The sequence below is a fragment of the Gordionus sp. m RMFG-2023 genome, chromosome 1, assembly GCF_954871325.1.
Source record: "Gordionus sp. m RMFG-2023 chromosome 1, tfGorSpeb1-WG-v2, whole genome shotgun sequence".
In the NCBI taxonomy this organism is placed as follows: Eukaryota; Metazoa; Nematomorpha; class Gordioida; order Chordodea; family Parachordodidae; genus Gordionus; species Gordionus sp. m RMFG-2023.
In genome coordinates, this window is record NC_088775.1 from 60,667,717 (window position 1) to 60,681,717 (window position 14,001).

The 14,001-nt window shown below is 25.5% G+C and overlaps 1 protein-coding gene across 2 annotated transcripts in view; it reads left to right on the forward strand.

Moving 5' to 3' along the window:
• Positions 1–12,263: 12,263 nt before the first annotated feature.
• Positions 12,264–14,001, forward strand: part of LOC135922148 (uncharacterized) — a 90,938-nt gene continuing 89,200 nt past the window's right edge. The window contains exon 1 of one of the 2 annotated variants that reach the window (XM_065456567.1): positions 12,264–12,344. The gene's annotated coding sequence lies outside the window, so the exon portion shown is untranslated. The remainder of the gene's footprint in view (positions 12,345–14,001) is intronic. The other variant, XM_065456569.1, reaches the window with a different exon arrangement.

The following is a 14,001-nucleotide window of genomic DNA, read 5'->3' on the forward strand; positions in this document are numbered from 1 at the left end:
TACAAAGATTATAAAAGTTGTGGGGTCCTATTTACCCCACCTTTGTAGTGAAGGGTTAAAAAAAATTTTTTTTTATCTTCACTTGTCTAGCGCATGAAATATAAACTTGTGTCTTTCTCCCTTAAAAATAAATAAAATTTCACTTTTCTTATAAACACATAAAACATATTATTCTTTTCCTCTTTATAAAAAAATGGTATAAAATTGTTTTATATGATCTCCACAAGTGTATATTTTTGATAATTTTATCATTATCATGATTAATTTTACATGGAATAATTGGCTCACATTGCCTTTTATTTTTCATCCACAAAAAGAAACAAATTCTCCTATTAACATGGTCATAGCCTTGTATTAACTGAGACCAATATTAACTAATCCTACTTAAGAATTTTTATTTCTATGTATTCATATAAATTTACTCTTAAAATTATTGAATTACAAAAATATTTATTAAATGTGATAGACATCCACCAATCCCAATTAAGCATATTCTCATTGTTATTTTTTCATAAAAATTTATCTTTAACATTATTTAAATATAAAAATAAATTTGTCCTAAAAATTTATAGGAACTAACATTCCGGTTTTTAGGAACTGAATATTTATCTTCTTTATTAAATACTCTAATAAATTATTATGACTTACAAGAAATAGTTTTGTCCCAAAAAAAATTTTATAGGAACTAACCATTCCGGTTTCTATGAACTAACTATTTATCTTTATTATATACCCTAATAAAATCATTATGACGTACTCCCACAGTACCATTATCAAATCTTATGTTACACAATTTATTCCCAATATTATCTAACACAATACCTTTTTCCCATTTTTTTTTATGGTCAAAAAGTCTTCCCCAAATAATTTGACCCACAGTGAATTTTATATTACTTTTACCATAAGATAATATATTGTCAATCTCTTTTGACTTAAGAAAATCTAAAGGTAATCTGGTTCTTCTACCCAAAAATAATTCGACAGGAGTAACTCCCTCTTTATTCCTTGAATTATTATAACATAACTGGGCCAACCAGACTTCATTTTTTCCTTGTTTATATTTCTTTAACCAATTTTTCACTATGGCTACCATTCTTTCAGCCTGGCTATTAGAGCTAGGATGATAAGGTGGAGTCAAAATATGGTTAATTTTAATCGAATTACAAAATTGTTTAAAATTTTCAATTATAAAAGCCGGACCTCCATCCGATACAATTATTTTAGGAATACCAAATTTAGCCCATTTTTGTAATAATTTAATAACAACTTTAGTTGTTAACCCTTGAACCTCTTCAAATTCAATCCACTTGGAATATGAATCCACCACTAAAAAATATGATTTTTTATCCAATTCAAAAAAATCAATGTGGAGACGATCCCATGGTTTCTTTGATTTTGGCCATATTTGTCCCATCTCTTTACGGGGCATAACGGCACAGGTATTACATGGAACACATTCCTTTGTAATTTTTTCTATATCATTACCCATTCCAGGCCACCACACATATTCACGAGCCCAAGATTTCATTTTACTTTGACCCTGATGTCCTGCATGTAATAAATTAATTATTTTAGCGCGTAATTTCAAAGGAATTACTGCCCTATTTCCCCTCATTAAACAATCATCCACCACAGATAATTCTTTTTCAAATCTTTGAAAAACTTTATAATTATTTTTCCATGGTTTTCTTCCCGTTAAAAATAATTTTATTTGTCTTAATACTTTATCTTTTAAAGTATAAGATTTGAGATCTTCCCACGTTGTAGGACCTCCTTTTAACATATATGATAAAGTTCTCACTAAAGCATCTTCTCTATCTATAATCATATTATCAATTATTTCAGGAGTAGCACAACCTGCTCCTAATCTTGATAATATATCAGGCAAATGATTTTCTCTTCCTCGCCTATATTTTATTTCAACATTAAAACTTCCCACAAGTAACAACCACCGTTGTAACCTTGGAGACATCATTAATTCCTTGTTATCTTTCTTAAACAAATGAATTAATGGTTTATGATCGGTATAAATCACAAATCTTTTACCGATCAAATATTCGCGACATTTGGTCAACCCAAAAATAATCGCTAAGGCCTCCTGTTTTATAACAGAGTACCTCGTTTCAACTTCATGAAATATTCTCGAAAAAAAAATAATTGGTCTCTCTAAACCATCAATGACATGTAATAAGGCCCCTCCGACACATTTATTTGGCTCATCAACAGCAAGAATTATCTTCAAGTCATTATTAAAACACACTAAAATTGGTTCCTCACCAATTTTTCTCTTTAAATGTTCGAAAGCGTTTTTTTGTTCAATTTTCCACTCAAAATTGACGCCTTTTTTTAATAAATCATATAGTGGAGTTGCAATTTTTGCAAAATTATCCACAAATCTATGATAATAATTTATCATGCCCATAAAAGACTGCACTTCAGCTTTATTACTAGGCTGATTTATGTTCAAAATATTTTTTAAATTTTTATCAAGCGGCTTTACTTCAATTCCATTAATTTGATGACCTAAATACACTATTTCGGTGACACCTAGAATACTTTTCTCATTACTAGCTTTTAAACCTTTATCTTGAATTCTCTTGAAAACCTCTTCAAGACGTTGATTATGTTGTTCTGGCGTCACTCCAGTTATCAACACATCATCCATATAATAAAATACGCCTTCCAAACCCTGGAAAACTGATGCCATTGTTCTCTGAAAAATCGGTGCAGATACACTTAATCCAAAAGGTAATCTACAAAATGCAAATAATCCTTTAGGCGTTGTTATTGTCAACAATTTTTGAATTTCTTCTTTCAAAGGCAATTGTAAATATGCTGATGAAAAGTCAACTTTTGAAAAATATTTGGCTCCCTTTAAATTTGCCAAAATTTCTTCAATTCGAGGTAATGGATATTTCACTTCCACAACCCATTTGTTAAGTGTTACTCGAAAATCTGCACATAATCTAAATTTTCCATTCGATTTTTTAACAGGTACTAATGGTGTAGCCCATTCACTATATTCCACAGGAATAATAATACCATCATTAACCCATTTATCTAATTCTTCGTTGATTTCCTTTTTCCACTCAAAAGGAACTCTACGACACGCTAAGAAAATAGATGAAAATCCCTCTTTTAATTTTAAATCTACTTGATAATCATTTAGACATCCCAATGTGTCTTCAAAAATTATACCATATTTTTCAACTAAAATAGGTATAGCATTTTTAACTCTATTAAATTCATTAATTTCATTATAATTTTTTTTATCATTATCAATTTCACTATTGATTTCAGATGGATTTGAATACATCATGGGTTTCGCATGATATTCACAAATATTATTATTAACTATAGATTCTTTCATTTCACTCATTAATTTATTCATTTCTCTTTCTTTAAGTTTTTCTCTTACTTCATTAGCCATTATTTTTCTTTCGGCATTTTCTTTAGCCAATTCGCTATCAATGATAAATAAATCCCAATAATTATTTCGAGGTCCCAATTTGGTAATCCAATCCCAACCCATAATTGTTTCAACATTTTTATTCACTATCCATAAATCTAAAATTATAGGAATATCATGGAAAATAACATCCCACTGAGTTCTACCCAAAACTTTGATTTCAGATCCATCAAATTGTTTTATACACATATTTTGTCTTTCAACAATACCATTCGGCCAATATTTATAAAAATTTTCACTAGACATTATTGAAATACTTGCCCCGGTATCAAATAACATTTCAACCATTTGTCCACCAAATTTTAAATTAATATGAGGACATGAACTCTGTTCCTTTGCTCCCTCAGTTATTAAATTTTTAGGCATTTTAATGGGCTGAATGACATTTATTTTAATCTCATTGTCAATATATTTGATATTCATACCTAAATTCTTCTCAGAATTTAAAAGTCTCTGAATTTCATTTATGGTTTTATTTAAAATTTCCCCAAATTCTTTATTTCATCAAAATGACAATAAAAATTCCCAACTTTACAACTCTTTTTATTCGAGTTAAATTTCAATGTATAATCCTCATTCCCATGATGATTATCTATTTTAATATATATATCCACAAAATTTTTAATAAAATTATATATATCACAAAATTTAATATTTTCAAAAATTAATTTATCTATTTTTATATGATTCTCTTTCAAATCATTTAGTCACTGTGACCCACTCACACTTTGTATACAATGGATAGCAATGTGTCCCATTTCTTCACATTTGAAACACATTCTATCATAATCTGTATTAGATATCTCCATTTAATCTACATTTTTTATAATAGGACTCTGTATATTTCTAACCACCGGTTGTAACACTACCGAGGTTCTTTGTGGAAATCCACTTTTAAAATTGGCTTCTTTCAACATGCAATTTCTTTTTATATGTCCTACAAAACCACATATATGACACACTATGTCATTTTTTTCACTTGGTTTTGCAGTCACATTTTCATTAGTTTTTCGGTCTCTTGAATAACAATTTTTACTTATATGTCCTTTTTTTCCACAAAATTCACAACTTTCAATCACATTATTATTTTTGATTTTTAAGTTGGAAACATCTCTGGATAAATTTTTCATATTTTCTCTCATTTCTCTAATTTCACTTAAAATTATAGATTCCTCGGTACTTTGTCTCAAAGTATTATCTGTTTTATTATTTTTCAAAATTTCTTCTGGCTTTTTACTTAAAACCTCAGAAATTTTCTCTTTAAATCCAATCACAATTTAATCTATTTTTTTATTGATATCCTCCGATATTTCAATGTTTTGAAGAAATTTAAATACGTCACCCGTATCTAAATTTTTATCATTTTTTTCTTCAACATATTTTTTAACATTTAAATTTTTTAATTCTAACAAAATTAAATGTAAACTATTTTTTATATCTTCATTAATATCTGGAGATTTCACCAAAACTTTAGGAATTAAATTTTCGGTATTTGTATTTTTTATTTCAATTTCTCTATTTTTAAGAGATCTTCTTTTTATTTTCCTTATTAATTGTTTCATTATAATTAAGATTACATAAAACACAAAAAAAATTAATGCAGTAATTACATTATTAGTCATATCCACTTTATTAAAATTCGAATTAAATATTTTATTAAAATTACTCTTAAAATTATTTTATTAATATTATGCTTATTATAATTATCATTAAAATGAAAAGCCATTTTTTCATTAATTATCCAAAATTTAAAATTTTATCTTATATATTTCTAATTTTAATCCAAAAAATCTTACTATTGCGTTGTGTAATTTATAATATAAAAATAAATTTCTTACCTTTAAATATCCGGAATCCACTAATGTTTTTAGGAACCCGGTCCTCGAAAATCTTTTTCTTGATTAATAACTTCTGAAATTTTCTTAACAAAATCACCCTAATAAGAGTTAACGAATCCTGGTACCACTGCACCAATAAAATAATTCTAACTTTTTTATTTATATTTCTAAAAAATGACTCTATATTAATATTTATTAATATATATATATATATATAATCTCTCCGATTATATATATATTCCTTAATTTATTGATTCTCAATTGTTTCTCTTTACAATTTAATAATACTTGGTATTTATTTTACTTTATATTTAATAATTTCTACAAAAATTATATATCACATTAATTTTATAAAATCTTGTCATAATTCTAATAATTAGTACAAAACATTCGTTTCTTTGTTTTTAACAAAACCTTCCGCGTCGATTATATATATAAAAATATAAACAAGAATCAATATTATTACTAACTAAATATATATTTATACTGATTGACATTTATCAATCATTTAAGAATAATAGTTTAAATATATATAAAATATACAATATATATATGAAATAGACATCACATACAATATATATATGAAATATACATCAAGAATATTTATAGGATTTTTGTTATTGCCATTCACACTTTCCAGCATTATTAAAATACTATACCAACATAGGCACATTTAATTTTAAGGTTTTTTCTCATATGATTTTTGATATTCACTATCATCATCAAACCCCAAACGATCTTCATAAAAAAAATCAATATCATCCAAATCTAAAACATCCGATGTCAATGATATCGATTTAAAACATTTTCTATTTTCGATATCGTTTATATTATCAAAATCCGTTGTGTTGAATCTTAAGGCTAATATAATTTCTCCCACTTTTTTAATGAGATTTTCTATTTTATTAACTTTTTTTTATTCCATCGACTCTCACTAGATTATGTAATCCATGCCCCAAACATAAATGATGGTCATATTCTCCTAGACGAACACTTTTCTTTTTGAATTTTCTTGGACCTAAATCAAATCCATTTTCAACTTTTTCTATCTCGGAAAGAATAGTTTCATATGTATGTTTTTGAGTAACATGATGTGTTGCCAATGTTATAAAATACAATATTAAAATTATCATCTATTTCGTGAAATGTGTCGGTCCACATATCAAAAGTTATAGCACAAAATTTAGGACCTATATTAATTTGTTGACATATGTATGCTTTCATTGATAAATACACATCATCTAAAATCCACTCCGGCTAAGTGTTGTTCTATCTGGTAAATCTTTTGTATCTGAAATAATGCCATATTTCTACATAATAAAAAGTTAATAATAAAAATATTATGCCATAAAAAATTCTAAATGTGGGAGATCAGTTTTATTTCAATATTATATTATTAAATAATTAAATATTTTAACAGTTAAAATAAAAATAAAAATTAAGATTAAAATAATAAAATATATAATAATATCAATACCTTTTCTATTTTACTATCCTAATCTTATCATATCTAGCACGTTGGTCACAGACTGGCTCAAAGTGAGCCAACGATCAAATTTATAGAAAATAATATTTATTAATTTTAAAAAATAAAATCACATTTTAATAATTCAAAAAATATTTAATATTATTTTTCTTCAAGTTACAATTCATAAAGAATATATAAAATAAATATTATTTTTAATAATAATAAATATGTATCAGGCCGCCACGCCGCCGAATTTTTACAACGGCGGCGGCGTGCTGAGCGCCGACATTTTTTTGGAAGCCGCATCGGCGTTGTCATAAATCACCGGCGGTGGCGAATTTGACCGGCGGCGCACATGTCTACTTATCTCTTATATTCGTATATTTTATATTAAAAGTTATTAAATTTTTTTAGCATTTAGAATATGATATAAATATATTTCACGAGGAATATCTTTTACATACTATTATATGGTTTTTTCCATTTTCTCATAAAAAGCGTTTCCGTTTAATGAAAGCCAAGTTTTGATTAATTTACATCTTTATACATTATTTTATAATTGATTAATATATAGAATTCATAGCTTTAAAATAATGAATGAAAAGAATAGAGAGATTTGCAATTGTATCCATGTAATAAAACAAATATTTGAGATAATAAAGTTTTTAAGTAAAAACTAATTCACAATGAGTTAGACAACAATGTAACCTTAGCAATCTTGGAAATGATATCTAAATAATTAGAATTTCCTTGAGATACAAATAAAAAATGATAAAATTCATAGACACTATTTAGAAAAGACCAATTTCAAGAGCAAACGTAGAAAAGCTGAAATTTCCCGATAAATCAACATTCAAGGGAAGAAGTTCTCTAATAATTTATGTCAAGGACAAATAAGTAATTAATGCGATTCTAAGTAAAAATGATGAATTTAATATTAAAAAAGGAAGATGGAGAGCAAACAATTTGCAAACATATAGTACACGGTAGCAGCTACTCCCGATCTCTATAAGGTAAAAATCAATCTTATTTATAGCTAAATCGTTGATTGAAAATCAGTATAAATTTAAAACATTAAATCTGCTTTGATTTTTTTGAAATAATGGGGCAGTTCTGATTATATCTTTAAACTAAAAGGGAAGATTTATCAGCTTGGAAAATTTAAGATGCCAAATCTTCTGTATCTTTATAAACTTCACCTCTATTCAAAATAAAGCTAGCTGCAAATTTAAATAAAAATATTTTTGAATTAAAGCTACCAAATAACATCTAGTTACAAAATGAAATGTTAAAACTAGAATAAATCTAACAAAAAGGATGTATAGCAATGAATGCAAAAATGAATGCCCGAAAATCCGATTAATCTCTATATTTTTAAAGCATTCCTTCCTACAATTGATCAATTTATAAATAGTTAAGCGAAAGATTTTTGTGAATAGAGAGCTCTGTTGAATGTGTAATATTTGTATCCAAAGAATTTTGATGAAATAAATTTCTAAAATATTTTTGAAAAGCCTTGAAGAAAGTTTCACAATTAGAAAATATATTTAGTAACATATTACGACATGAATTGTCTTCATTTTTCCTTATTTACAAAGATTTAATAGTCATAAAATGAAAATACTGATGATATATTTATTGATTGCGAGGATTCTAATAAACGTTGTAATAATACAAGATAATAATAAATCCAACCAAGATATGAGATTATTTGATGCTATGACATGCACATAATTAGGATTGGGCATGTTACTTAATAAAAGTCAACGGTTACCATCATGAAACATAACGGCTAAGTTACCATCGTCACTTTAAAGAAAGCTAACGTTTAGGTTCCTTTATATAGAACATGTAACAATTATAAAAATCTCATATTTACATGATTAAAAATAAGAATAAAGGAAAATAGAAAGATTCGATAAAGTATTTTAATGATTCCCCGTTCTGTAAAATCTAAAATAAAAAGCAGTATAATAAGAAACCAGAACTAATTTATTAATTATTATTGTCTAATTTAATAAAAATCAAAGATTTCATTTTAAAATATTAAATAAAGGAATAATTTTTAAAATAAAACATTATTTTCGTCACCTGTTTGGATCGAATTTGCAAATCAAAATAAGGGCTATACTGAATGGGTAAATATGTGTTATAATGTATAAATATTTATATTATTGGATATTTACAGTGTATATTGATTTCAACTGATGGATCGAGATATAGGATTTTTTCAAAATATATTTATAGACTATAACTGTGGAAATAAAGAAAAAATAATTTTTATCGGTTCTATCTTGTAAATTAATATAATGTGAAACTTTAAATAGTGTGTTTATAACAATCTATCAAAATATTCGTTTTTACCAAAATACTTCATGGTCTTATGGTCTTACTGTGCTGAAACTTTTTCACTGGCTGTCATTGTTTAAGAAAACAAAAAACGATATTTAACTAAATCCCACAATGAAAAGAGTTAAAAATAAAGTAATCCAATCGCAGTTCTATTGGATTCCTTTGTTTTCTGTTAACCAATACAATGAGACATTCCATTTTAACATTTAATATATTTTTATATAAACTTTGTTTTTATGATGAAAAAATCATTTTTGTTTAAAAATATCGTAATAAAATGTTTTTAAAGTAAGGAGAAATAAGCGCTACTTATGATTGGATCCAAAATATCTTATTTAACTTTTTTTTGGTTTTACTTATTTTCTTACTTTTATTTTATTATAATCTATATGCCATTTTATTTTTATTTAGCTTAATATTTATATATATATATAGATCGAAACATTAGCGTCACTAGGAGGGGGCGCGCAAGGGCTCGAGCCCCCTGAAAAATTTGAATAGCCCCATGAAGCAATTTTTTTTAATGGTTCCTTAATATCCCCTTGAACTAAAGAAATAAATTTTCTTGATAGCTCACTTAACAATTTCTTTTATAATTCTATTAAGTATTATATAGATCTGATTTTATTATTTAAAAATTAATAAGTCTATCTAAATTATTATTAAATGAATTATATTTTAATTATTAGATTAGATTAATACATATAAATTATATTTTCACTCTGTCAGCTTGAAATCAAATTCTGTGTTAAAAATGGAATATCAATCACTCATAATGTCTAAATACCAATTTAGCATTAACAGTTGAAACTTAATGATTTTTATTATTTAAATTAATTTATAACCTTAATTAAATAAATGTAATTATTTATTAATTGAAAGTTAACAAATTAAATATTGTAATTAGCAGAGTTCAAAATCACTAATCAACTATATTATTCATTTTTAAATTTGATTACCATGCCTCTTCCTGAAAATATTTCCAACACCCAAACAAGTATACGAAATTTCTTTATAAAAAGTAAGTAGACACATATAATTGATAATCCTCTATTATATAGAATTCGTTACAAAATATTAAGTAAAATGCCACTTTGACAGTTATAGAATTTAATATTTTAGTATACTTTACTAATCAATGCTTTTGATAATATATATAAGGAACAATTTGCATTCAATTCTTTAATGCCAAATATATTTTGAATAAAAAAAAATATTATTAAAAATTTATCATCATATTATTCAACCCACAATGGATGTACTAAATTAGATATCTTCTCTTCTCTTTTTTACGTGTTTTCTGGAAAGCTATTTATCTTTGAAAAACTGAGTTAAATTTTTAATATTAATATATTTTTGATATTATTTCAAACTATTATTATTTAAGACATAATATACCAACAAGAGGTGGTGCGACAATAATATATCAAATCTTTATTGCTTTCATTATATCACCCTGGTCCTTATTTTCAAGTTATATGATTCATTTCTAACATGGCATCCTTACCGTGTAAATAACTTATGGTTTAAATATATTTGCACAATTATTTATTCCAAAGATTTTTATTTTTAGTGTTTTATTTCATCAATTTTTCAAATATATAATAAAAATTGATATGAGTTTACATCGTGAGTGTCATACATGACTGCAAATTAACCAACATCTATTATCTGTGTCTATGTAACTTAGATTATTACTCGTGCTGCTGAAAGCATTTGATTGCATAATTTAGTGGAGCAACAATGATCAACTGTCTAATAGTTTATATATTATTAAAAATGTAAGATAATCATTTAGAAATTTATTATCTCACAATAATTTTCTCTACTTATTTAGCTTCCATAACATCTAAGAGATATTGTTTTACGATTTAAACTAGTCGTATATTCTCTTCTTCAAGAATTATAGATTTGGTAAGGATTACAAATTTTTTATTATTAGTCCATTTTATAAAACATTGACTAAAATGATAATACAACGTTATATTAGTTTCATGACCTTTTGTCAATGTAGGTTGCTAAGTAATGTTCAAAGTTTACAAATTTTAATTATATAAGTATAATATATTTATATAAAACCCGGCCGAAGGCCGAACAAAAGCAGACTGAGAGCCCGCAAAAATATGGAGGGCTTCGCCTCCCATAAATTTTTTTAGTTGAACTCCTTGAGATAGTAAAGGCTAGTGACGCCCCTGGATCGAAATAAGATTATTATACAGTATTATTATATTTTTTGTACGAATGAATAAAAAAATGTTTTACCTTCTATTTTCTTATGTAAATAAATTTTGAAAGCTAGTTAACCAAAGAATTACACTTTAAGTTAGCAAGTAAATATAATGGTTACAGAAGCTCTTCGATTTATTTTTAAATTGGAATATGTCATGTACATATTTGCATATTTTTTTCTAACATATTAGTAAATTTTAAATGAAAATTTAGTAAATTTAAAACAATAAAAAATATGCTGTGGGCAAATGTGGGAGCCATGGAAGCATATATATTGATGCCTGTTGACAGAGATTATATAATATTGAGTTAATATATTTATTTAATCTTTGGGACTATATTTGGGATATGACCGATTTTGTATGTAGAATAATGTTTATTCTCGGTGCAATATGATGTAATGTATGTTTAAGATTTTATAGTGCAATTAATAATAATTTTATATGTGCAATCAATATTATTCTATGTGTATAACATATATTTTTATTATATGCGCAACTGCGATAAGCATGTTTTTATTAAGTGTAATTAGCAATATTTATATGTGCAATAAAATAAAATATGTGACATCATTCAAGAATCTTTTTTTTAAAAAAATGTGATATGCTTTCATATGAGTTTTTTTAATAAATAAAATGTGATAACTGTAATATTGTGTGCAACCTATTTTTTAGACATGTTTTCTCCAAATATATAAAAATAAAAACATGTAGAAGGCTCGTAAATGGTGGAGGGGAAGAGTATAAGGCGAAACCCTCATATAGACAAGACAGATTGATAATATTTGCCTACGAGGCCACAGCTTCACCATACCGCCTCTGGATCTTATATAAAAATTATAAAATGAATAATTTCAAAGAAATATTATAAATATGTCTTGTAAAATAATTTACTAAAGGAGTATTATGACAAAAACACGAATTCTACTACCACCTTTAATTAACATATGCTTTTATTTTAGAACAACATACTTCTTTAGTTTATACAAGTATATTTTATTTTATTAATTATATAAGCGAAGTATCTACAATATTTATTTATTAACTATTCATATTTACACATTTTTTTTGATGCAGAAAAACCTATGCATTTAAAGATAATAAAATGTACCAAATGCATTTAAATTATTAATATATTCTTAAATATATTTCTATGATAACCTACTTTCATTAATTTATCCTACAACATATTTATTCTATCATATTTCATTTTGTCTTTACCAAATTTTTTACAGATTCTTTTTAAACTTTAAAATAACTCATTAAATACAATAAATCATTTCATATCATACAGAATTTTAACTTAAAATACTACCACATTAATACTTATTTAATTGGATATGAACCTTTTACTTCCTCTTATTTCCCATTGGTGTTTAATTAAGTGGCTTTTCCTCTTGTGGACACAATTAATTGTAGACTGCCCAACAATTGTGGATGGGCTGATCTCATAGGTTGCCTTCAAATTTCTTAATCCAACTAGATGGGATGAGGTAGTCTAAGCATAGCTTTGCTATTTCATTGATTCCACTTACTTATGACATGTATAAAAAAATTTTTAATTTAAAATTATACATTTGAGTTCTTAATCATCTGAACCTAATATTTTATTGAGATAAAAAATATTTATAATGAATATTATATTCATAAATATCTTACATGTTATCAGGTGTGTAAAGAGGGGGGGGGTTGTAAATTTACCTGTTTTATTAAATATCATTTCTAACTAATAAAAAAAATTCCCTACACCCTCTCCCCTCCTCCTCCTCTTCAACCTCTCCAAGTATTTATACAATATATCACTATAAAAAAGAATTTGAAAGGAAAATTAGTAAAAGTTAATAAATTATTAGAAAAACCATTTCTGTAAAAAAAGTGAAAATCTAAAATTATTTTTTATTAAAATTTAATATAACCAAAGGTCTACTATAAGTGGACTTGTAGACCACACAATAAAATTTATCGCAGAAAATCCCACTCTCCCACTCCCCCTTAGCAAAATCCTGGATATACCTATGCAAGTTATATTTAACTAAAAAATATATAATTTGAATTATGTTAAAATATTATTTTCTGGAATTATCTTGTAACTAAAGTTATCATTTTTATAATCGTAAATTTATTATGAATATCCCTTTTTTTTTTGCAAATCAAATCATAATTAATTATTTAAAGTTTTTTTTCATAATATAATGAACATTATTTATATATGCACCATTGAATCAATAATAAAGTGATATAATTTTTGAGCTTATGAGAGATTTCCTATAACTGGCTTAAAAATTTTTTATGGATAGAAATTTACAAATTAAGTAAAAATACATTTAAATAAAATAAAGAGCCAAACCAACAATTAAAATAATTTTTAAACATTGGAAGAGCATGTTAAACAAAATAATTAGATAAATGGGCAAATGGAAAAATTATAAAAATAAGGATAGTGGGAAAGTGAGCACATTAAAATCCACCCATTGCTGACCTCTAAAACTTTTATAAAAGATACTTTTAGATTATTGTATAATTCAATCAAGTGGTGCCCACTAGTCTTTATAATATTGAGGCTCAAATATTTTTATTAAATTCTTTATTTTTTTTGCTAATATATTTGAAAATGACCATTTTTTAGCTAACAATTTCTAAATAACT